Source organism: Triticum aestivum, chromosome 1D, assembly GCF_018294505.1.
Source record: "Triticum aestivum cultivar Chinese Spring chromosome 1D, IWGSC CS RefSeq v2.1, whole genome shotgun sequence".
NCBI lineage: Eukaryota > Viridiplantae > Streptophyta > Magnoliopsida > Poales > Poaceae > Triticum > Triticum aestivum.
In genome coordinates, this window is record NC_057796.1 from 496,311,336 (window position 1) to 496,338,235 (window position 26,900).

Here is a 26,900-nt window from a genome sequence, read left to right on the forward strand (position 1 = left end):
CCTACTCACTTGCATCGATATCAATTGATGGACATCTCCATAGCCCATTAATTTGCCTAGTTGATGTGAGACTTTTTCCTTTTTGTCTTCTCCTCACAACCACCATATTATATTCCACCTATAGTGCTATATCCATGGCTCACGCTCATGTATTGCGTGAAAGTTGAAAAGGCTTGAGAACATTAAAAGTATGAAACAATTGCTTGGCTTGTCATCGGGGTTGTGCATGATGAAATACTTTGTGTGATGAAGATGGAGCATAGCCAGACTATATGATTTTGTAGGGATAACTTGTTTAGCCATGATATTTAGAGAAGACATGATTGCTTTATTAGTATGCTTGAAGTATTATTGTCTTTATGTCAAACTATAGACTATTGTTTTGAATCACTCGTGTCTTAATATTCATGCCATGATTAGATTATGTGATCAACATTATGCTAGGTAGCATTTCACATCAAAAATTATCTTTTTTATCATTTACCTACTCGAGGACGAGCATGAATTAAGCTTGGGGATGCTGATACGTCTCCGTCGTATCTATAATTTTTGATTGTTTCATGCCAATATTCTACAACTTTCATATACTTTTGGCAACTTTTTATATTATTTCTGGGACTAACATATTGATCCAGTGCCCAGTGCCAGTTCCTGTTTGTTGCGTGTTTTTTGTTTCTCAGAATATCCATATCAAACGGAGTCCAAACGCGATAAAAACTTACGGAGATTTTTTCTTGGAATATATGTGACTTTTGGGAAAAATAATCAACGCGAGACGATGCCCGAGGGGCCCACAAGCCCTAGGGGCGCGCCCTCCTACTCTGGGCGCGCCTGGGAGGCTTGTGGCCACTCCGTAAGGCGGTTGGTGCCCTTCTTCGGCCACAAGTAAGATAATATCTGGATAAAAAATCATGTTAAAATTTCAGCCCAATCGGAGTTACGGATCTCCGGGAATTTAATAAATTGTGAAAGGCTAGAAAACAGGAACGCAGAAACAGAAGGAAACAAAGAGAGAGATATCCAATCTCAGAAGGGATATCGCCCCTCCGCCACCATGGAGGCCATGGACCAGAGGGGAAACCCTCCTACCATCTAGAGGGCAGGCCAAGGAAGAAGAAGAAGAGCGGCTCTCTCCCAGTGGCACGGGAACACCGCCGGGGCCATCATCGTGATGACGATCTACACCAACAACTTTGCCGCGGTCATCACCAACTCTCTCCCCGTCTATGCAGCAGTGTAACACCCCTTCTCCCTGCTATAATCTCTACTTAAATATGGTGCTCAACGCTATATATTATTTCCCAATGATGTATGGCTATCCTATGATGTTTGAGTAGATCCGTTTTGTCCTATGGGTTGATTGATGATCATGATTGGTTTGAGTTGTATGTTTTATTATTGGTGTTGTCCTATGGTGCTCTCCGTGTCACGCAAGCATGAGGGATCCCCGTTGTAGGGTTTACAATATGTTCATGATTCGCTTATGGTGGGTGGCGTGAGTGACAGAAGCACATACCCGAGTAAGTAGGTTGTTTGCGTATGGGATTAAACATAACTTGATACTTTAATGCTATGGTTGGGTTTTACCTTAATGATATTTAGTAGGTGTGGATGCTTGCTAGAGTTCCAATCATAAGTGCATATGATCCAAGTAGATAAAGTATGTTAGCTTATGCCTCTCCCTCATATAAAATTGTAATAATGATTACCGGTCTAGTTATCAATTCCCTAGGGACAAATAACTTTCTTGTGACAAAAAATCTCTCTACTAAAACTAACTTAGTTGTTTATTTATCTAAATAGCCCCTAGCTTTTATTTACGTGTTCTTTATTATCTTGCAAACCTATCCTATCACACCTACAAAGTACTTCTAGTTTAACACTTGTTCTAGGTAAAGCGAACGTCAAGCATGCGTAGAATTGTATCGGTGGTTGATAGAACTTGAGAGAATATAAATTCTACCTTTAGCTCCTCGTTGGGTTTGACACTCTTACTTATCGAGAAAGTCTATAGTTGATCCCTTATACTTGTGGGTTATCAGGAATCATAGGACAACACCAAAATAATACATACAACTCAAACGAATCATGATCATCTATCAACCCATAGGACAAAATGGATCTACTCAAACATCATAGAATAACCACATATCATTGGGAAATAATATATAGTGTTGAGCATCATCTTTAAGTATAGATTACAGTGGAGAAATGAGGTGTTACACCACTGTATAGAGGGGGGAGAGTTGGTGTTGACGGCGGCGCAGTTGTTGATGTAGATTGCTACGATGATTGCCCCGGCGGCGCTCCGGTGCCACCGAGAGAGAGGGGGAGAGAGCACCATCCTTATTCTTCTTCCTTGGCCTCCCCCTAGATGGGAGGAGATTTCCCCCTCTAGTCCATGACTGCCATGGCGGCGGAGGGGCAGTAGCCCCTCTGAGAATGGATCTCCATCTCTATTCTCTTATGTTTCACATTCCCCAGATCTGGCTGAAAACCGTTTCTTAAATATCCAGAGATCCGTAACTCCGATTATGTTGAGATTTTAACATGATTTTTTCGGATATAAGCTTCCTTGCGCCCGACGTAGAGCTCCAACCGACTTATGAGGAGGCCATGATACATCACCATGTGCCTGGGCTGCCGGGCGCCCAGGTGTCTCGTGGGGGCTGTGGGCCTCCTTTTGTGTTGATTCCACCTCCCACAAATCACAAATATTCCAAAATAATTCTCCATGAAATTTTATTTCACTTGGACTTTTTTTGATATGGATATTCTACAAAACAAAAAACATGCAAAAAACAGGAACTGGCACTGGGTACTGGATCAATATGTTAGTCCAATAAATCATACAAAATGTTGCCAAAAGTATGTGAAAGTGGTACAATATTGGCATGAAACAATAAAAAAATTATAGATACAACGGAGACTATCAACATCCCCAAGCTTAATTCCTGCTCGTCCTCGAGTAAGTAATTAATAAAAAGATAATTTTTGATGTGCAGTGCTACCTAGCATAAACTTGATGATATATCTAATCATGGCATGTATATTAAGACATAAGTGATTCAAATCAATAGTCTATAATTTGACATAAAGACATTAATACTCAGGCATCCCAACAAACAATCATGTCTTTCAAAATATCAATGCTAAAGAAAGCTATCCCTACAAAATCATATAGTCTTGTTATGCTCTGTCTTCTTAACACAAAGTATTGATCATGCACAACCCCGTTGACAAGCCGAGCAATTGGTTCACACTTTTTAATGCGCTTTAGCTTTTTCAACCCCCACGCGATACATGAGCGCAAGCCATGGATATATCACTATGGGTGGAATAGAGTATGATGATAGGGGTAAACATAGAGAAGACAAAAAAGTAAGAAAGTCTCACATCGATGCGGCTACTCAACGGGCTATGGAGATGCCCGTCAATTGATATCAATGCGAGGAGTAGGGATTGCCATGCAACGGATGCACTAAGAGCTATAAGTGTATGAAAACTCAACATGAAAACTAAGTGGGTGTGCATCTAACTCTATAATGAAAAATTCCCACTAGTATATGGAAGTGACAACATAGGAGACTCTCTATATGAAAAACATGGTGCTACTTTGAAGCACAAGTGTGGAATTAGCATGCCCCTTCTCTCTTTATCTCTTTTTCATTTCTTTTCTTTTTCTTTTTTTCTTCTTTTTTCTCTTTTTGTCCGGAGTCTCATCCTGACTTGTGGGGGAATCATAGTCTCTATCATCCTTTCCTCATTGGGACAATGCTCTAATAATGAATAATTATGATAATCACACTTCTATTTACTTACAACTCAATATTACAACTCGATACGTAAAACAAAGTATGATTTTATATGAATGCCTCTAGTAGTGTAGCAGGATGGGCAATGATCTAGCGTAACAACGATATCAAAAAACGGACAAGCCTTAGAAATATCATGCTAGCTATCTTACGATCATGCAAAGCAATATGACAATGAATTCTCAAGTCATCAAAATGGAAGCGGTGGAAGTTGCATGGCAATATATCTCGGAATGGCCATGGAAGGGCCATAATAGGTAGGTATGGTGGTTGTTTTGAGGAAGAAATAACAAGGCTTATGTGTGATAGGGCGTATCATATCACGGGATTTGGATGCACCGGCGAAGTTTGCATCGACCCTCAAGGTGAGAAAGGGCAATGCACGGTACCGTAGAGGCTGGCAAATTGCGGAAAGGTAAGAGTGCATATAATCCATGGACTCACATTAGTCATAAAGAACTCATATACTTATTGCGAAAGTTTATTAGCCCTTGAAGAAAAGTACTACTACGCCTACCCCCTAGGGGGATATATTGGTAGGAAAATACCATCGCTCGTCCCCGACCGCCACTCATAAGGAAGACAGTCAATAATAAATCATGCTCCAACTTCATAGCATAACGAGAGACTATACGTGCATGCTTCGGGAATCACAAACCTTAACACCAATATTCTTACTAACCACAACCATTTACTAGTACCTCCCACATATTATCATCTCTATATCACAAAACTATTGCAAGGAATCAAACATATCATATTCAGTGATCCACAAGTTTTATGTAGGATTCTATGACTAACCATGCAAATGACAAATTCCTGTTGACTCTCTAAATAGATATAAGTGAAGCAAGAGAGTTTAATTTTTCTACAAAAGACCATGCTCTAACAAATATAAGTGAATAAAAATAGCATTCTACCAATAACGGTTTTCTATGTGAAGAGAAACAGACAATCCAAACTTCAAATGATATAAGTGAAGCACATGAAGCATTCTGTAAAGCCATACTCAAAAGATATAAGTGAAGTGCAATGAGAATTCTATAAATCAACCATGGACTATCTCATACCAGCATGGTGCATAAAAGAAAAGTGAAAACTAAACACAAAAGACACTCCGAGATTTACATATATCACATGAACGAAATTAAAATGAAAACATACCGATACTTGTTGAAGAAAGATGGGATGCCTTCCGGGGCATCCCCAAGCTTAGACGCTTGAGTCTCCTTGGATATTTACTTGGGGTGCCTTGGGCATCCCCAAGCTTGAGCTCTTGCCTCTCCTCCTTCTCCTCATATCGAGACCTCCTCGATCTTTGAACACTTCATCCACACAAAACTTAATAGAAGACTGGTGAGGTCTGTTAGTAATAAAGAAAATTACTACTTTAAGTACTGTTGCAAACCCATTAATATTTTGTTTTTGCATTATCCCTGCTGTATTATAACTTCTCCATGCTTATACCACCGATAAAATCGATAGTTTCATCAAAACAAGCAAAACAATACATAAAAAACAGAATCTGTCTTAAACAAGACAGTCTGTAGTAATCTGAACTTTGACCATACTTCTGTAACTCCAACAATTCTGAAAAATTAGGACAAAATAAACAATTTTCATAGCAGTACTGTGTAAAACTTTCAGAATTTTTGCACGTTCCAGTAAAATGTAAAATCACGTACTACGAAAAAAGTTTCTGTTTTTGCACCGCACATACCAACAGGCAATCTAATCATCCTAAAGGCAAATCTTGGCACATTATTTTTATAATACAATGGATTTGCACAAGGGGGTAATTATTTTTGTTGAAAAGTTTCTGTAATTCAAGATTCACAAAGTTTCCAGGCATGAACAAAGTTCAAGGCATGCTCCCGCTTCCACGGTGCTCGTCTTTCTCACTATCACTTTTCTTTTTGTGAAGTTTAGAGTTCCCCTCTATATTTTTTTAAACTTTATAAAAGCACTCAACAGAATAAAATGACTTCCTAAAACTTCCGGGTTGTCTCCCTGGCAGCGATTTCTTTAAAGCCATTAATCTAGGCATAAAGTGCTCAAATAATGGATCTACCCAGATCCCAAGGTATATCAAAGCCAATTTTAATTGGCAATGATTTGTAGTTTAGTAGCGATCACAAAGCAACATATATCATGCAATGACGAATTCTAACTCTCTTTATATGCCTCGGCATGTCATAAAAGAACAATTCATGCACATCAAATAAAGGCCAATACATAGCATAAGCAGTTTCTTGCAATTTTATCATGTTGGAAACATAAAGAGATGGAGATGTAGTCCCTCTCTCATAATAATTGAAACTAGGAACAGCAAGCACATGCATATTATATACATCAAAATCATCATGTGTAGTAGCAAAATGCAACCCATCAATATAATCCTTAATAAGAGAAAACTTCTCCGATAGAGTGTAGTTTGGAGAATTCAAAAGGATAATAGGACTATCATGTGTGGGTGCAATAGCAACAATTTCATTCTTAACATAAGGAACTATAGCAAGTTCATCTCGATAAGCATAATTCAAATTGGCATCTTGGCCACAAGCATAGAAAGCATCAATTTCATCAAAAAGGGATATTTCAAATGAATCAACTGGATCATAGCAATTATCATAGCGTTCATCCTTCGGTAACAACGAAGGGATATTAAACAATGTATGAGTTGAAGAGTTACTCTCATTAGAAGGTGGGCACGGGTGATCAATCCACTCTTCCTCCTTTTGTTCTTCGCTCTCCTCCTCATCTTTTTCATCTAATGAGATCACATTGTCATCAATTTCTTCTTCTATAGACTCCTGCAAAATATTATTCTCTTCTTGGACAGTGGAGGATTCCTCAGTATATGGTTTAATATAAGCATTAGAAGCATAATTTTCATAGCAATATTTAAGTATGGCAAAACTTCCATATTTGTAAAGAGTAGTGATGACCCACAAGTATAGGGGATCTATCGTAGTCCATTCGATAAGTAAGAGTGTCGAACCCAACGAGGAGCAGAAGGAAATGACAAGTGGTTTTCAGCAAGGTATTCTCTGCAAGCACTGAAATTATCGGTAACAGGTAGTTGTGTGATAAGATAATTCGTAACAGTTAACAAGTAACAAAAGTAAACAAGGTGCAGCAAGGTGGCCCAATCCTTTTGGTAGCAAAGGACAAGCCTAGATGAACTCTTATATAAAGCAAAGCGCTCCCGAGGACACATGGGAATTGTTGTCAAGTTAGTTTTCATCATGCTCATATGATCCGCGTTCGTTACTTTGATAATTTGATATGTGGGTGGACCGGTGCTTGGGTGCTGCCCTTCCTTGGACAAGCCTCCCACTTGTGATTAACCCCTCTCGCAAGCATCCGCAACTATGAAATAAGTATTAAGGTAAACCTAACCATAGCATGAAACATATGGATCCAAATCAGCCCCTTATGAAGCAACGCATAAACTAGGGTTTAAGCTTCTGTCACTCTAGCAACCCATCATCTACTTATTACTTCCCAATGCCTTCCCCTAGGCCCAAACAATGGTGAAGTGTCATGTAGTCGATGTTCACATAACACCACTAGAGGGGAGACAACATATATCTCATCAAAATATCGAACGAATACCAAATTCACATGATTACTTATAACAAGACTTCTCCCATGTCCTTAGGAACAAACATAACTACTCAAAAAGCATATCCATAATCATAATCAGAGGAGTATTAATTATCATTAAGGATATGAAAATATAATCTTCCACCGGATAAACCAACTAGCATCAACTACAAGGAGTAATCAACACTACTAGCAACCCACAAGTACCAATCTGAGGTTTCGGGACCAAGATCGAATACAAGAGATGAACTAGGGTTTAAGAGGAGATGGTGCTGGTGAAGATGTTGATGGAGATTGACCCCCTCTTGATGAGAGGATAGATGGTGATGACGATGGCTTCGATTTCCCCCTCCCAGAGGGATGTTTCCCCGACAGAACAGCTCCGTCGGAGCCCTAGATTGGTTCTGCCCAGGTTCCGCCTCGAGACGGTGGCACTTCGTCCCGAAAGCTTCTCTCTCATTTTTTCAGGCCAAAATACACCATATAGCCAAAGATGGGCATCGGAGGCATGCCAGGGGGCCCACAAGGTCGGGGGGCGCGCCCTCCACCCTTGTGGCTAGCTGGTGGCCCCCCTCTGGTACTTTCTTCACCCAATATTTTTTATATATTCCAAAAATAAGCTCCGTGAAGTTTCAGGACTTTTGGAGTTGTGAAGAATAGATCTCTAATATTTGCTCCTTTTCTAGTCCAGAATTCCAGCTGCCGGCATTCTCCCTCTTCATGTAAACCTTATAAAATAAGATATAATAGGCATAATTATTGTGATATAATGTGTTATAATAACCCATAATGCAACAAATATCGATATAAAAGCATGATGCAAAATGGACGTATCAACTCCCCCAAGCTTAGACCTTGCTTGTCCTCAAGTGAAAGCCGACATCGATAAACATGTCCACATGTTTAGAGATAGAGGTGTCGATAAAAATAAAATACGTACATGAGGGCATCATGATCGTCTTTAGAACAGCAACACATATTGTCATATAATTTCTTATGCTAAAGTAACAATTCGTTCACAAAGTAAAGTATGAATCAGAAACTTCATTCAAAACTAACAAACTATGATCTCAGTCATTGAAGCAATTGCAATTTATCATAACATCGGAAAGAGTCAATTAAAGAGCTTTTTAGCGAGTCCACATACTCAACTATCATATGATCTTTCACATTGCTAACACTCACGCGATACTTATGGGTTCAAAGCTTCAATCGGACACAGAGAAAGATAGGGGCTTATAGTTTCGCCTCCAAACCTTTTACCTCAAGGGTAATGTCAACAATAATACTTTATGAAAACCTACATCCGAGTGGATATATATTCGGATCTCTCCAACATATAGTGCTTGCCAAAGGAAAAAGTATAAAAAAGGAAAGGTGATGATCACCATGACTCTTGTATAAGGGTAGAAGATAAAAGCGAAAGATAGGCCCTTCGCATAGGGAAGCAGAGGTTGTCATGCGCTTTTATGGTTGGATGCACAAAATCTTAATGCAAAAGAACGTCACTTTTATATTGCCGCTTCTGATAAGGACCATTATTATGCAGTCCGTCGCTTTTATTTTTTCCATATCACAAGTTCGTATAAAGCTTATTTTCTTCACACTAATAGATCATATATATTTAGAAGAGCAATTTTTATTGCTTGCACCGATGACAACTTACTTGAAGAATCTTACTCAATCCATAGGTAGGTATGGTGGACTCTCATGGCAAAACTGGGTTTAGGGATGTTTGGAAGCACAAGTAGTATCTCTACTTGGTGCAAAGAATTTGTCTAGCTTGAGAGGGAAAGGCAAGCTCAACATGTTGGATGATCCATGACAATACAACTTCTATTCGGATATAAGCAAACATAACTCATTATGTTGTCTTCCTTGTCCAACATCAACTTTTTAGCATGTCATATTTTAATGAGTGCTCACAATTACAAAATATGTCCAAGATAGTATATTTATATGTGAATCCTCAACAATGACCAAAACTATGTTTGTCAACTCTCAACAACTTTTATTCAGCATACTCTTTAAATGTGAAATCATTACTCTCCATAAGATCAATATATGATCTTTTTATTTCTTTTTATTTCTTTCTATTTAATTCCCTCAAGATCATAGCAAGAAAGCAAAGCCCTCAACTCGAAACTACTCTTTATTATATATCTCAAGGACTCGATTACATAGAGGGAACATAAAGCAAAACTCACGGCTAGATCATACTAAAACTTTATTCTACTAGATCAAGATATAACCAAAAGGGTCGAACTAAGAAAAACAATAAAGATAGAGGTGTGATGGTGATATGATACCGGGGCACTCCCCCAAGCTTGGCAGTTGCCAAGGGGAGTGCCCATACCCATGTAATTAGATCTCTTTCTTCGGAGGTGGTGATGATGGAGTTGTTGATGATGTAGGCTTGTCGTCCATCTTCCACGGCATAGGCTCACCATCGTAGAAGGATCAACGAGTCTCCGGGATCATCAAATCTGCAGCCAAACTCATCCTCTTAAATCTGTATTCATACTCACAGTTTTGGTTTTGCAGGTCATAGATCTGGGCTTGGAGGCGCTCGATTTTCTCGTGAAGCTTGAAGATGGCCTCCCCAATGTTCTTGGCATCCATCTTGTGATCATTGGTGGACTCCGCAATCATCCTGTGATTAGCGTTGAGTCCACGTTCCACCATCCCTTGGCACTTGAAAACTTGCTGCTCCATTGCTTCGAGTCTTGTCGCCACGCTTCCAGCCTTCTTTGGCCCCTCAACATGGCGGATGTGCAGCACCCCCTCACGCATCTCAATGGTTTGAGGGTGTTGCAGCACCTCCGCGAGGTAAGGGTTGATGACCTTCTCAAAAAACTTGTCCTTGGGGGCACTTGGAGACGTCATGGTGATCTAGATCTGTCAGAAAAACAGCTCAAAACAAAAACAGGAGATATTGTCGTGGTACGGTGGTCAAAACCTTCGGGAGATTATATAATGAATTTTTACCGACCAAAAGAAGTATCCTGCAAGAAAACAGAGTCCGGAGGGCACAGGAGGTGGCCACAAGGACGGGGGGGGGGGCAGGGGGGTAGGGCACGCCCTCCACCCTTGTGGACGCCTTGTGTCTCTTTCGGACTACTTTTAATTTTCCTAATTTTTTGAATATTCCAAAATGGAGAAAATTTATCATTGGAAACGTTTTGGACTCGGTTTACTTACCGTACCACATACCTATTCCTTTTCGGAGTCTGGAACATTCTGGAAAGTGCCTCTTATGTACTCCTCTAGTGTTACGATATTAATTATATTGGTCTCAACATTTATGGGAGTACCTGAGATGTAATGTTTGACTCTTTGACCGTTTACCACCTTCGGATTTGTGCCTTCGGCATTGTTGATTTTTATGGCATCGGAACGATAGACCTCCTCGATAATGTAAGGGCCTTCCCATTTAGAGAGAAGCTTTCCTGCAAAAAATCTTAAATGGGAGTTGTATAGCAAAACATGATCACCTACATTAAACTCACGCTTTTGTATCCTTTTGACATGCCATCTTTTAACTTTTTCTTTAAACAACTTGGCATTCTCATAGGCTTGGGTTCTCCATTCATCAAGTGAGCTAATGTCGAATAACCTCTTCTCACCGGCAAGTTTTAAATCATAGTTGAGCTCCTTAATAGCCCAATATGCCTTATGTTCTAGTTCAAGAGGTAAGTGACACGCTTTTCCATAAACCATTTTATACGGAGACATACCCATAGGGTTCTTATAAGCAGGAGCGACGCGTACGGGGCGTGGCTGCGGGACATGGTGAGCGCGGGTGGCGGCGGGGTGAGCGGGCGCAAGCGCCAGCCATGGCGGCCGAAGCACGGGGACAGTGATACGACGAGGAATCAAGGGGGGTAGTAGAGGGGAATGGAGGAGCAGCTCACCTGGAGGTCGTAGGCGAGCTCGAGATGGCCGGGGAGGCCCGGTGGTGGAGATCGATGGCGTGGACGCGCTGCGACCGTGGCAGGAAGAAGAGGCGATGGCAAGGCTACGCGATGCCCCAGCTTGGGCTGGCCTCCGGGACGGACGAAGGAGAGGCTGGCGGTCCTCCCGGACGTCCCCAGGTGGCGCGGGGAGGTTCCGGTCCGCTATAGCCCGTTATAGCCTTTTCAGCAGGGTGCCGCTAAATGACCACCTTCATAAATAACTCGCTATAGCCCGCTATAGCTGATTTGGAGGCCCGCCGCTATTTTCCATAGCCCGCTATTTAAAACATTGGTTCCGGTGCGTGCGGACGACGACGGCACGACGACGGTGGCGTCGGGTGTTGTTTGTCGGGGGCGTGGACGACGTCTTGTAGTTCACTGGGGAGGAGCCGGATGGTTGGCACGTGGCCAAGGGAAGGCCATGGCGCCAGGATCCCCTGCCACGACCTCCCTGGCTTCCTGTACCGGGGGTTGGGGATGAATTAGGTGGGCTGGGTCTGTTATAGCTAAATGGGCCAAGGTGCCCAGTAGGTTTAGTTTTTTTTGTTTTCCTTTTTATCTCTCCCTTTATCTTTTCTGTTTATTATTTTTAGCCTCTGTTTTGCAATTTCTATTACCAAATGAATTTTCTTTTGAACAAAACTTGGCACACAATTCTAACACAATATATTGAGAAGGAACAAAAAGTTTGGGGTCAAAAGGAGTTGTCTAACCATTTGTAGGAAGTGAAGAGGCCAATTTAATTGCTGATGGACCACAAAATTTAATTCGCAGGGGCATTTTGGGAATTCAAATGAGGCTGGTTTCAACATAACAATGATTAGGGGAATTTTTAGGATAAGGTGAACATTTTAGTTTTACTACTTGAAGAATTAAATATTTGACTTGCAATTTAAATTTGAATTGGTTTGAATCAACACGGGACTTTAGCAACAGTGAAAATGATGACATGGCACCATTAACAGGGGATTACTGTAGCTTAATTATCCGGGCGTTACAAAAAGCATAGGAGTGGACCTCCTATATGCCGCTTATTGCGGCAAGGAGTCGCAGTTTCGCACAGGGCGCGACTCACCCTAGGCCGGCCCATTTGTGGTGGCTCCGCTTCGGGAGGTAAAAATCGCAAAAACAACTTGCGATAGGGATCAAACCCACCAACTGACGTAGACGCACACGCCGCGCTAGCCACCGCGACTACCTCGACCCAACTGAAAGAATTACAACACGGATCTTAAAGAAACTAACAGTGGCCACAAAATTTAAAAACCAGTTCTCCAAATTTCAGAAAAAACTTTTGCACACATTTTTTTTGAAAAACAAGAAACAAAAGTGAAAACGTGAACGTTTTTCGAAATTATGAACAATTTTTAGAAAACTAAAAATGTTTTTCGAAATTTCCCCAAACATTTTTTGAATTGGAGAACAAGTTTTGAAAAAGAACAATTTTTTGAATTTGTGAACATTTGAAAACTTAATATTTGTTGAATTTGTGAACAAATTTGAAAAAGTTTTTTTTAATTTCTGGACAAACTTTGAAACATGAACATTTTTGAATGTGTGAACAAATTTTGTAAAAAGGAATAAAATTCTTGAAATCCTTGCACTTTTTTTTAGGGTTTATCCTTGAACTTTTTAGTTTGTGATTGTTTTTGAAAGTGCGAACATTTTTTTGAAATGCTAAACTTTTTTGAATATGAAATTCAGTTTTTTTGGAATTTCTGACCAAAATTTTAAAACAGAATTTTTTTTCCAAAACTTTGAACAAAAGTTGAAAAATTCGAACATTTTTTTAAAAAACAGAAAATAATTTTGAAAAAGAAAATAAGACATGAAAACAAAAAATAACAGAAAATAAAAAACTAAAAATAAGAGAAATATAAAAAAGAAAAAGTAATTGAAAATAAAAAACCGTTTGAGGAACCTTCTAGAAGTTTCCCGAAACCGGATAGAAACATCATAAGGTTCCCAAAACCGGTACAGGTGAAACGCTAAACGGGCCGGCCAACCCCCGAACGGTCGCTCGGTCGCTTCTGCAAAACAGCAACTTACCCTAAAAAAAAAGAAAAATGCAAAACAGCAACTTGTCGCAAAGAGCGGCAAATAGGATCTTCGGCACTGGAGACCAAAGTTTGTTTGTTCTCGCCAGAATACATTTTGGGCCCGAACGCGCCGAAAATTCATTCGGTCCAAAACGGAATGCCAAAAAGGCACCGTGACCGAATTTTCCATCTAATCGCCATTCCTGCCAAAAAAGCACATCCCCACCGCCGAGGAGTTCGACGGCGATGCCTCGGAAATCGTCCAAGGGGGATGGGAAGGCCGCCGCCGACGCACTCCAACGCCTCCGCCGTCGAGGATGCACCCGTGGAGACGCCGCCTCCCCGTCCCGAGGCCCCCGCGACGCCGGTGGAAGCTTCTTCGTCCGGGACCGCCGCGGTGGGTGGCGGCCCGGAGGAAGAGGACTTGAGAAGGCTCCACGAGCTGGTGGGATTTGGTCGGGAGAGAGTGGAGTTGACTGAGGAGGAGGTGCGCGCCAACCATCAGAGGCAGGAGGACGAGGTGATCTCCCTCCTTGTTGCGATTCGTGATGTTTTTTGCAGTAGATCTGCGCGCTTTCGAATTAAGCTTGAAAGAGAGAGAGAGAGAGAGAGATAGTTAGTTGCAGACAAGGTTCAAACCACCGCACCCCGCAGTAGATCTGGGAATTGGTCAGTATATTGCGAGTAGCTTCGTTGCCCCTGCCATGGATATATGGTGATGATAAAGTAGTAAACTTTATGATTCTTGGTCCTGCTGCTTTACTTGCTGATTCTTTCTTTGTCCTGCTGCTGGTTCTTGAGGGCTAGAATTTTTTTTTATCTCAATAAAAGGATGCACGCTGAGAGCACTGTGGAACCAAGAATCGTAAAGTTCACTACTTTATCAGGTCATGTGTTATCTTAATTCTACTTATTTTGTTGTTATCTTGTTTTTTTTACTTGGACATGTGTTATCACTTATCTTAGTTTGATGCCCCAGATATGTGCCCTGGAAGCGATTTTCGGCGACAACCTAGTCATGTTCAGTAGAAAGGAGGGCCAGCGATCTTTCCAGGTATATATATCCCCCCTCACCATCAATTTTCAGGTCACATTCTTTCTTATCTGTAAGGGCATCTCTTGCTGTCATTACAGGTTCATGTGCATATTGAGATCCCAGAAGATGGTAAAGATGTATCGGTGAGGCTCAGTTTTGGTACTGGAGCACTAGATTATAAGCAAGTACATGGTCATGATGGCGATGCCAGCGATGAGCTGTTTTACAAGTTTAGGGTTCAGCATTTACCTTCAATCCTGTTATCATGCCTCCTGCCTTCGTCATACCCTAGCCATCAACCACCCTTTTTCACTATATCCACCGAATGGCTGGACAGAGTGATGATTTCGTCATTATGTCACATGCTGGATATGACCTGGGAAGAGCAACAGGGGCATGGAAGTAATATATCAGTGGGTGCAACGGCTCCAAAGCTCTTCCCTTTCTTACTTAGGGTTTGACGATGAGATAATTTTAAGAAAGGCTGATCAAACGTATGCTCAAGATGGTGGGGATAAGCGTGCTTTAACATACAATGCTCCACCTGATGTTACAATTCCAAGGATTATTAGATACAATGATGATAAGCGTCATGAGGCCTTTTTGTATGCTATCCATTACTGCACGATTTGTTTTAGTGAGTTTCCTGGTAACTCCTTCTTCCATTTTCACACAACTGTTAATTTACACAAGTGTTACAATACAAGTCTTCTACTATGTTATACTTACAACATTTGATGTTTATTGTCCCTATTTTTTTATAACAGAAATAACCGCAACATAGTTATATAGATGCCATGTTATAGGTTCTCATTTTGAGATAGCAGTTCATCAGTCCCTGTGATCGAGTCTTTGTCCTGAGTGAAACTGTTTTCTTTGTAAACATTTAAACTTCAGAAACATGGTACTGAGTTTATGTTTTCCGTTTTCATTTGGTAATCCTTGTTATTTGAATTTCACTACTATTTCTGAGTCTAAAAGTCTAAATTATTGCTTCATCAGGTGTCGATTTCATCAAACTACCATGCCATCATTTCTTTTGCCAGAAATGCATGCAAACATATTGCAAAATGCATGTCAAGGAAGGAACTGTAGTGAAGTTGTTGTGTCCTGATACAAAATGTGGAGCCGTTGTTCCTCCCAATATATTGAAAAGGTTGCTAGGGGAGGACGAGTTTGAACGTTGGGAAACATTGCTTCTTCAGAGAACTCTTGATGCAATGGTTGATGTTGTTTATTGTCCGAGATGTCAAACTGCTTGCTTGGAAGATGCAGGTGATGAAGCCGTGTGTCCAAGTTGTTTGTTCAGCTTCTGTGCACTTTGTAGAGAGCGCCGTCATGTTGGGGTTGAATGTTTATCTGCAGAAGAAAAAATTCAAATTTTGGAGGTAGGAGGACTATCTTACACTTTTGCAATATGTTTATGCTGTCTTTTACTGCAGAGGTTGTACAGGTAGACGGGTAGTTCACTAGAGGCTGGCGTAGACGGGAAGGCGCCGTGGTCGGCGCTGGTTGGTAGAAGAAGGATGTCTAGTGGACTTTATAATTCTTGGTCCTGGACTCAGGGGTCAAGCTAGACCCTTCCTTCTGTGGTCTGCGCTGAAAGGGTGTCCCCAGTGCGGGTCCACAGTAGTTTAATTATATCCAAACATTAGTAGAAAATCTATTGCTATTAGGTCAGTTACCTCAAGTCCTCAGTGGGCCAAAGTTGGCAAATCATGTCCTGCAGTCCGTGAGCGTGAACTTATAGAGAATGTTAGGTAACACTAGCAGGAAGGTTCTCAAATGTAACTGTGCAGTAATCCACCATACTGACATATAATTTACTAAATGTTTTAGAATCAGTACCTTTTGGACAGAGGGGATGGTTTACCTTGTCCCAATCAATTCTTGACTTGAAGCTTTAATTCTGTCCCTTCCGCCCTTGGACCATTGGTTTCCATTATAGGGCAGTAAAAAATACCTTAAAATATACTCCCTCCCTTCCTAGATATAGGGTGTATTAGTTTTTTCAAAAGTCAAACTTGACTATCTTTGACCAAGATATCAGAAAAAACTATCAACATCTGATATACTAAATATATAAAATGTAAAAAATATGATAATGATTTGGTATTATAAATGCTGATAATAATTGTAGAAACTTAGTCAAAGATAGTCATGTTTGACTTTTTAAAAACTAATACACCTATTAAGAAGGAACGGAGGGAAAATTAGTTTAACCCATTCCAACAAATGGTGAGATACAAGTTCATGCCAAGAAATTGCTGATTTACTAAATCTTGTCCAATGGTCAGACCTAGTAGCATGTTGATTGGATCATTGGTTTCCGCTAGGGCAGTAAAGAGTAACTGAAATTTTATTAGTATAACCATTCCAAGAAATGGTGAGGGTACGACATGCCAAGGAATTGCTGAGTTACTAGATCCTGGCCAATGGTGATTGGAGGCTGTGGTAAGGCATGGATGGTGTCTATAGGAAGAAGATAGGTGTTAAAATGTTATGACCGACATGTTAGGGGCTTAGCCCAGTTAGTTGTGGCCCAGTCTATCTTATCGTTATTAGGGGCTTAGCCCAATTATCGTTATTAGGGGCTTGGGAGTCAAGTAAACCTCTCTATATAAGGGGAGGAGATGTATCAATCTAATCAGGAAAATAAGCAATCATATTTGCTCGGCTTCCTTAGGGAGCCGGTGAGACCTAACCCTAGCCGCCTCCTTCCCCGCGCCTCTCAGCCGCCGCCTCCTCGCGCACGACGGCGCCCAGCCGTCAGCGGCCGCGAGTTCGCCCACGACCAGCTCCCTCCTTCCCCTACAACCACCGGCCTAGACCCGGTAGAACCCTAGTTTCTACCAGTTTGGTATTAGGTAGCTCAGTTCCGATCATGTCTTCGCCGCCGCCCACCCCGTCGCTTCCGCTGGCGACCGGCACCACCGCGCCGCTGCCCTCCCCGTCAGCGCCGCTGGTCGCATCCTTCGGCGCCGCCACCGTCCAGATGCCGGCGCCTTCCACCGCACCACCGGCTACCGCCTACACCCCGGAGATCACCAGGGTCCTCAACGACCTCGTCACAGCCGTCCAGGAAATCCGGCTGTACCTGACCAGCCCCTACGGGCCGCCGCCACCCCTGCCGCCGACCGCCGTCACCGGGCTGCCGGCCCTATCGTGGTACTCGCCGCATCTAGGGGCCTCCGCGGTGTTCGCTGGGACGCTGCCGGCCGCCGCCCCGCAGTGGCCGCAGTGGTCGGCGCCGGTTTCTGACGCGCCTCCAGCGCCCATCGCTGCCTCCGCGCCGCCGTGGCAGCCGCCGCACCAGGCGGCCTTCGCCGCGCTCGCCGGGCCATTGCAACAGCCGCTGCGGCTACCATCCCTCGCCACCACCGCCCAGCCCTGGCTGCAGTGGCAGCCGCCGCTCCTAGCGGCCTCCGCCGCGCCCGGCGCTCCGCCGCTGCAGCCGCTGCCCGGCGCAACACCGCAGCAGCCGCTGCAGCTGCAGCTGCCACCGCCGGTCAGCTCCCGCCCCGCATCGACCGCGCCGACGGGAGTTCCGCTCCACCAAGTACGGTTCCCGTCCTCGCCGTCCCCGCTACCAGCTTGGTTGACCGAGTCGTCGTCTCAGCCGGTCTACACGATGGCCTCGGGACCGCCGCACATGCCGTCACAGCAGGCGCAGTTCGGCGGGTTCTCCAGTTCCACGGGTCCCTACGTTGGCCTCGACGCGACGCAGTTCCACGGGGGGGCCCTGTGATCACTGACCCAGCGCCGCTGCTCCGCACCACTGAGCCGTACCCCCACGGTGGTCATACCGAGACGGCGCCACACCCCCACGGCGGTCATACCCGGACGGCGCCGCGCTTCGCCAAGCTCGCCTTCGCCGCCTACGACGGCACCGAGGACCCCCTCAATTGGCTTAATCAGTGTGACCAGTTCTTCCGGGGGCAACGTACGCACGCGTTGGACCACACCTGGCTCGCTTCATATCACCTCCGAGGCGCCGCACAGACTTGGTATTACGCTCTCGAGCAGGAGGAGGGCGGCATGCCTCCATGGGAGCGTTTTCGCGAGCTCTGCCTCCTTCGCTTCGGGCCGGCGATACGCGGAGCTGGCTGGCGGAGTTGGGCCGTCTTCCCTTCACCTCTACGGTGCAGGACTTCACCGACCGCTTTCAGGCCCTGGCGTGCCACGCGCCTGGCGTGACGGCTTGCCAGTGGGCTGAGCTCTTCGTCGGCGGTCTGCCGGGTCATATCCGCATGGACGTGGAGCTGCGGGGACCCCAGGACCTCCAGACGGCCATGTACTATGCCCGCGCGTTCGAGCACCGCGCGGTGGCCATCCAGCAGGCGTCACCGCCCCGGGCCGCTGGGCCGCCACCCTGGCCGGACGTTCCAGCGCAGGGTCGTCCTGCTCAGGCTTCTGCGGCACCCCTCGCTGCGACCGCGGCGCGCCCGTTCCGCCGGCTCACACTGGCCGAGCAACTCGAGCGTCGCCGCCAATGGTTGTGCTTCAACTGCGACGAGCCCTACGCGCCCGGCCACGTCTGTCCGTGACTCTTCTACCTGGAGGCTGTGGACTATATTGAGGAGGACGCCGCAGCAGCCGGGCTCGGCGACCTGCCCGCCCCAGCTGTCGCGGAGGTGTTTGGCGACGGTTGATCACCTCAAGGAGTTCCGCAAGCGCTTTCCCGCCTTCTAGCTCGAGGACGAGCTGTTTGTGTAGGCGGGGAGAAATGTTATGACCAGTATGTTAGCCCAGTTAGTTGTGGCCCAGTCTATCTTATCGTTATTAGGGGCTTAGCCCAATTATCGTTATTAGGAGCTTGGGAGTCAAGTAAACCTCTCTATATAAGGAGAGGAGATGTATCAATCTAATCAAGAAAAGAAGCAATCATATTTGCTCGGCTTCCTTAGGGAGCTGGGAGACCTAACCCTAGCCGCCTCCTTCCCTGCGCCATCTCCCTCTCAGCCGCCGCCTCCTCGCGCACGACGGCGCCCAGCCGCCGGCGGCCGCGATTTCGCCCACGACCAGCTCCCTCCTTCCCCTACAACCTCCGGCCTAGACCCGGTAGAACCCTAGTTTCTACCAATAGGCCTCAGATGCAATGAGAGTATCTGAGGATGTCGTATCCACTGGTGGCTTGCATGGAGAGTTTCTAGAGTGATTTGCTTTCTGATATGGATTTGAATATCAGTCTCCTGAATCTAAGAGGTTACCTGATGTTCTTGTAGGCTTTTAATTTGATAGATTGCAGAAGCTTATGCCTTTGGATAACACTGAATGCCCTTGGACTATAGAAGTTTTTTTTTGGTAAATAGTTACTGCACTTAACTCCGCCTATGTTGTCTCAACATAGCCGGTCCCAAGCCCGGGTAAAGGAGGGTTGTGATAGGCTTGGCGAGCCAACGTAAAAACTCAGCCACTCTTATGGAGATGAAACCCAAAAGATTTTCGTTGGGGCGTAACCCTCTCGGCGACGCGCCACATCGGAACCCGGGTGTGGTGGAAAATGGGCAAGGGCCGGGCCGGGCCGTCACCCCCCAAGTGGCGTGCCGTATCTTGATCTGGATACGGTGGCAAGTGAGTGAGGATCGGGTCGTCGCATCCTTAGTGGCGCGCTACATCGGCGCCCGGATGTAGTGGAAAATGAGCAAGGGTCTTCGCATTTGACTCGAGGAGTGCGAAGGGTAAGGAAGCTAGCCGAGCCTAGGAGGATTCGCTTAGGTAGCTGGAACGTAGGGTCTCTGTCAGGGAAGCTTCGGGAGCTAGTTGATGCAGCGGTGAGGAGAGGTGTTGATATCCTTTGCGTCCAAGAAACCAAATGGAGAGGACAGAAGGCGAAGGAGGTGGAGGATACCGGCTTCAAGCTGTGGTACACGGGGACGGCTGCAAACAGAAATGGCGTAGGCATCTTGATCAACAAGAGCCTCAAGTATGGAGTGGTAGACGTCAAGAGACGTGGGGACCGGATTATCCTGGTCAAGCTGGTAGTTGAGGACTTGGTTCTCAATGTTATCAGCGCGTATGCCCCGCAAGTAGGCCACAATGAGAACACCAAGAGGGAGTTTTGGGAAGGCTTGGAAGACATGGTTAGGAGTGTACCGATTGGTGAGAAGCTCTTCATAGGAGGAGACCTCAATGGCCATGTGGGCACATCTAACACAGGTTTTGAAGGGGCGCATGGGGGCTTTGGCTATGGCATCAGGAATCAAGAAGGAGAAGATGTCTTAAGCTTTGCTCTAGCCCACAACATGATTGTAGCTAACACCCTCTTTAGAAAGAGAGAATCACATTTGGTGACTTTTAGTAGTACAACACTCTAGCCAGATTGATTTCATCCTCTCGAGAAGAGAAGATAGGCGTGCGTGCCTAGACTGTAAGGTGATACCTGGAGAGAGTGTTGTACCCCAGCATAAGCTGGTGGTTGCTGACTTCCGCTTTCGGATTCGTGTCCAGCGGGATAAGCGTGCCAAGGTCGCTAGAACGAAGTGGTGGAAGCTCAAGGGGGAGGTAGCTCAGGTGTTCAAGGAGAGGGTCATTAAGGAGGGCCCTTGGGAGGAAGGAGGGGATGCGGACAATGTGTGGATGAAGATGGCGACTTGCATTCGTAAGGTGGCCTCGGAGGAGTTTGGAGTGTCCAGGGGAAGGAGAAGTGAAGATAAGGATACCTGGTGGTGGAATGATGATGTCCAGAAGGCGATTAAAGAGAAGAAAGATTGCTTCAGACGCCTATACCTGGATAGGAGTGCAGACAACATAGAGAAGTACAAGATGGCGAAGAAGGCCGCAAAGCGAGCTGTTGGTGAAGCAAGGGGTCGGGCATATGAGGACCTCTACCAACGGTTAGGCACGAAGGAAGGTGAAAGGGACATCTATAAGATGGCTAAGATCCGAGAGAGGAAGACGAGGGATATTGGCCAAGTCAAATGCATCAAGGACGGAGCAGGCCAACTCTTGGTGAAGGACGAGGAGATTAAGCATAGATGGCGGGAGTACTTCGACAAGCTGTTCAATGGGGAGAATGAGAGTTCTACCATTGAACTAGATGACTCCTTTGATGAGACCAGCATGCGTTTTGTGCGGCGCATCCAGGAGTCTGAGGTGAAGGAGGCTTTAAAAAGGATGAAAGGAGGCAAGGCGATGGGCCCTGATTGTATCCCCATTGAGGTGTGGAAAGGTCTCGGGGACATAGCGATAGTATGGCTAACCAAGCTTTTCAACCTCATTTTTCGGGCAAACAAGATGCCAGAAGAATGGAGACGGAGTATATTAGTACCAATCTTCAAGAACAAGGGGGATGTTCAGAGTTGTACTAATTACCGTGGAATTAAGCTGATGAGCCATACAATGAAGCTATGGGAGAGAGTCATTGAGCACCGCTTAAGAAGAATGACAAGCGTGACCAAAAATCAGTTTGGTTTCATGCCTGGGAGGTCGACCATGGAAGCCATTTTCTTGGTACGACAACTTATGGAGAGATATAGGGAGCATAAGAAGGACTTGCATATGGTGTTCATTGACTTGGAGAAGGCCTATGATAAGATACCGCGGAATGTCATGTGGTGGGCCTTGGAGAAACACAAAGTCCCAGCAAAGTACATTACCCTCATCAAGGACATGTACAATAATGTTGTGACAAGTGTTCGAACAAGTGATGTCGACACCGATGACTTCCCGATTAAGATAGGACTGCATCAGGGGTCAGCTTTGAGCCCTTATCTTTTTGCATTGGTGATGGATGAGGTCACAAGGGGTATACAAGGAGATATCCCATGGTGTATGCTCTTTGCGGATGATGTGGTGCTAGTTGACGATAGTCGGACGGGGGTAAATAGGAAGTTAGAGTTATGGAGACAAACCTTGGAATCGAAAGGGTTTAGGCTTAGTAGAACTAAAACCGAGTACATGATGTGCGGTTTCAGTACTACTAGCTGTGAGGAGGAGGTTAGCCTTGATGGCCAGGTGGTACCTCGGAAGGACACCTTTCGGTATTTGGGGTCAATGTTGCAGGAGGATGGGGGTATTGATGAAGATGTGAACCATCGAATCAAAGCCGGATGGATGAAGTGGCGCCAAGCTTCTGGCATTCTCTGTGACAAGAGAGTGCCACAAAAGCTAAAAGGCAAGTTCTACAGGACGGCGGTTCGACCCGCAATGTTGTATGGCGCGGAGTGTTGGCCGACTAAAAGGCGACATGTTCAACAGTTAGGTGTGGCGGAGATGCGTATGTTGAGATGGATGTGTGGCCACACGAGGAAGGATCGAGTCCGGAATGATGATATACGAGATAGAGTTGGGGTAGCACCAATTGAGGAGAAGCTTGTCCAACATCGTTTGAGATGGTTTGGGCATATTCAGCGCAGGCCTCCAGAAGCTCCAGTGCATAGCGGACGGCTAAAGCGTGCGGAGAATGTCAAGAGAGGGCGGGGTCGACCGAATTTGACATGGGAGGAGTCCGTTAAGAGAGACCTGAAGGATTGGAGTATCACCAAAGAGCTAGCTATGGACAGGGGTGCGTGGAAGCTTGCTATCCATGTGCCAGAGCCATGAGTTGGTTGCGAGATCTTATGGGTTTCACCTCTAGCCTACCCCAACTTGTTTGGGACTAAAGGCTTTGTTGTTGTTGTTGTTGTTGTTGTTGTTGTTGTAAATAGTTACTGCACTTCATGGCTAGGTGTTTGCAGGCATGATATACATGTGTTTTTTGATTACAAATCCGCTCTATTCTTCCTTAGTTGATTGTTTTCTTAGATGATTGTTGGGAATGGTAACTTTCTTTTTTTGACACAGGAACGTCAAAAGTCTGCACGAACAAAGGGAGACATTCAGAAGCTTATGGATGAAGTATGCACCATCAAGGAAATTTTGAAGGATGCAAAGCAGTGCCCGCATTGCAAGATGGCTATATCTAAGATTGAGGGATGCAATAAGATGACCTGTTGGAACTGCGGCAGATTTTTCTGCTACCAATGCAGCGCTGCAATTAGTGGATATGATCATTTCAAGTAAGTTCTCTCTTAGTAGGTAGTATGTACGAAGTTTTGTTCATTGACATAGCTGTGACTTGACAAATAATCATGCTGTTGCCTCCAGTGGTGATTGTGTGATATTTGATGAGGCTGAAATCGATAGATGGCAGATGCCAATGAATCGAAGGCTACACCGCATGGTTGTTGGACAAGCTCAGGTTGCCTTGCTTGCCCGAGGACATGCTTACCCGTGTCCTACCTGCGGCCAAGCAATTCGAAAGGTAAATATCAAAAATACCTTATTTGTAAACCTATCTCAGGACCAGCTAGCGTCTCAAATATTAATGAGAATGATGCAATAGTCTATCTTTTGCGTGAGGAAACTAGAAAGGTGCTATTTCATGTACAGCTGCTACTTGTGGTCACTTTTCTTTCCCTTGAAAAGTTACTCAGGTGGCCGGTCGTGCTTTCACCTCAAGTCATGATTGCCTAGTATAACCTGTTTAGTACAACTTGAGTAACTGGCATGGGTCATGACTAGCAAGGTAGTATTTTTAGTTACTACTCCATCCGTACCAAAATATAAGACGTTTTTGTAGTTCAAATTAAGCTGCAAAAACGTCTTATATTTACAGAGGTAGTAGTATGTAAATCAGCAACTTATCTTACTTTTTGATTGAGCTTCCCAGCATGCTTGTAATTAATGAACTCGTATACTCTCTCCATTCCTAAATAAAGTCTTTTTAGAGATTTCAATATGAACTACATATGGATGTATATAGACATATTTTAGAGTATAGATTCACTCATTTTGCTCCGTATGTAGTCCATATTGAAATCTCTAAAAAGACTTATAGTTAGGAGCGGAGGGAGTATATCTTAACCATATGCGGCTTCATTTGGATTGAGTCTGTATTATTTATGCTGGTAACTTGGGCAGATTGGAAACAACAACCATCTCTACTGTTGGTCATGCAACCAACACTGCTGCGCATTGTGCCGCACGTCTGTTCAGAAGATGTCACAGCATTTTGGTCCAACAGGATGTAAGCAACATACTGAAAATCCATGATGCTATGCCCGCAGCCTCGAAGTAATTGGAATGTCCAAAGGTTCTCTTGCATTGTACTCCCTTCGTTCAGAATTACTTGTCACAAAAATGGATGTATCTATAACTAAAATACATCTAGATACATTCATTTCTTGGACGAGTAATTCCGAACGGAGGAGGGAGTACTTGTGGTAACAGCATTTCCTTTCCGGTGTATGTTTCTTTGTTAAGAATTTGTTTGTCCCCTTGTATGATTAACAAAATCTTTTAAACCTGTGAGGCTGGGATGTGTGTATGTCGAATTAAGTTAAATGTTTGTTGGCTGGAAATCCGTATGTGTTGGTACATCAATGTTTTGCAAATATACCTACCTTATTGGTGGGCAAATCAACAAAAATTGCAACGTACACAATCAACTTCTTGATCAGCAGACATACGGATTCAACTACTTCGAAGACCAATACAATCAATGTTGCCTAGTAGTACGAAGAAGAGCGGGCCAATAAAATCAATATGCAGTAGACGAGCACATGTAAGCACTGTACATAGCAGGATGGAAGTTTGAGAAAGAATTTAGAAATAAAAAAAGAGAAGGAAGGAGCTTTTCATATGTGTTAAGACTACAGCACCTTACAACAACTGGTTGCATTCACTGTTCGCGTCTCAGCACAGTGAGGACTGAGGACGTCAATAATGCTAAAAATACGGGCAAATTCTGACGGACTTTTACGAAATGGCAACGTGGCCTAATCTAATTGCCCCCTGAATTTCACTGGCGGGGCCGCCCCCTTAAGCCTTGTTTGGTTGGCAGGGACTGGGATGGCTTTTGGAAAACCCTATTCACCGCTAGCTGCGGCGAATTGTCGGGGATGCTAACGATGAGAGTTTTGGGAACCTTCTAGTAGGTTCCCTGAACCGGGTTTTTTTTCATGTGTATTCTGTTTTTTTGGTTTTCTTTCCGTTTTCTTCATTTTTTGTGCTTTGTTTTTCTGTTTCTCCTTTTCTTTTCCTTTTATGTTCAAATATATTCTAATATACTAAAATTTGTTCAGAATTTTCAAAAAATGTTCTTGTTTTCAAATTTTGATCAGAAATTTAGAAAATGTTCAAAAAATCAGAAATTATTCAGAATTTTAAAAATTGTTTGCTTCTTTTCAAAAAAATTCAACCAAGTTTCTAATTTAAAAAATTGAACAACATTTGAGAAATTTTTTGTATTTTCAAAATGTGTTCACAAATTGAAAAAAATGTTCGGTAATTTGAAAAATTGTTATCATTTCCAAAATTTGTTCAGAAATTCAATTTTTTCCCATATGTGGAAAACTTGTTCACAAATGCAAAAAATATTCGAGGAATTTTGGAAACTGTTTGATTTTTCTAAAATTTTCCCGTAATTTCTAAAAAAGTTTGAGTTTTCAAATTTTGTTCCTTTTGTAAAACAAATCTTCAGGAAATTCAAAAAATGATCTACTTTTTTTTAACGTATAATGTTTTCGGCGGTACTACTTTCTGCGGATCTAACGTAAGACCATGGCTTCATGTTAGCTTATTTTACTTATTTGAACATGACTTTTGTTGGTTGCTTTGGTTAACATAGGTTAAATTGATTTGCAGTGTAGTGTTATAGGGGAACACCAGGAGATCCACCATCAGCCTCCGACACGCCTAGTCTGCAGTCCTTCTCGCAGACGTGGGAAAAACGTTGGGATCTTGCTTAAAGAGCATAATTCAAGGATTATGGCTAACATAAATGAGTTCCGGCATTGCACGCAAGTTACGATGTTGAGCTTCGTCGACAACCTAGTCCCTTCCATAGGGGAAAGTCGTCCATGTTGCAAGATACTTGGACGTCAGTCATGTGTACTAGGGCCTAATGTTGTTAAAGGTTAGGATTTTTCATGCCTGAAGCTGCATTTAGTGTTTAGTACAGATTGGTATTTTTGTTGTTACTCCATCAGTATATATTTTGAAACGTGTTTCACGTGTAGGTTCAGCCAGTCAATCACCTTTAGGCAGCAAAGTACCGACAAGCGAACCAACCTGTGGTTGGATGGTTAGAGGGATTGTGGTATCCCCAGCCCATCAGGGTTCAAATCCTGGTGCTCGCATTTATTGCTGGATTTATTTCAGAATTTCCGGTGATGCACATTCAGTGGGAGGAGACGTTCCCGTCGACGACGAGGCGCCTACAGTGACTTCGTAAATCTCAAGATGATATGCCGGCTCAGTCTTTCAGAGACCCTCATAGGGGTAGGGCGTGCGTGTGTGCGTTCATAGGGATGAGTGTATGCGCGTAATATAGGATTACGTTCAAGCACCGAAGGTATGATTACCTCCCACGACGGTTATAAAGCGCCCCGAGGAAATGCCCACATTTTATCATATGGTTTTTTCATTTATCATGCAGGAAGCTCCACAGGGTGTAGTGCCC

At 44.0% G+C, this 26,900-nt stretch overlaps 1 pseudogene; it reads left to right on the forward strand.

Moving 5' to 3' along the window:
* The first annotated feature begins 13,565 nt into the window (after positions 1-13,565).
* LOC123183418 (E3 ubiquitin-protein ligase RNF14-like) lies at positions 13,566-24,798 on the forward strand (annotated as a pseudogene).
* The last annotated feature ends 2,102 nt before the right edge of the window (positions 24,799-26,900 follow it).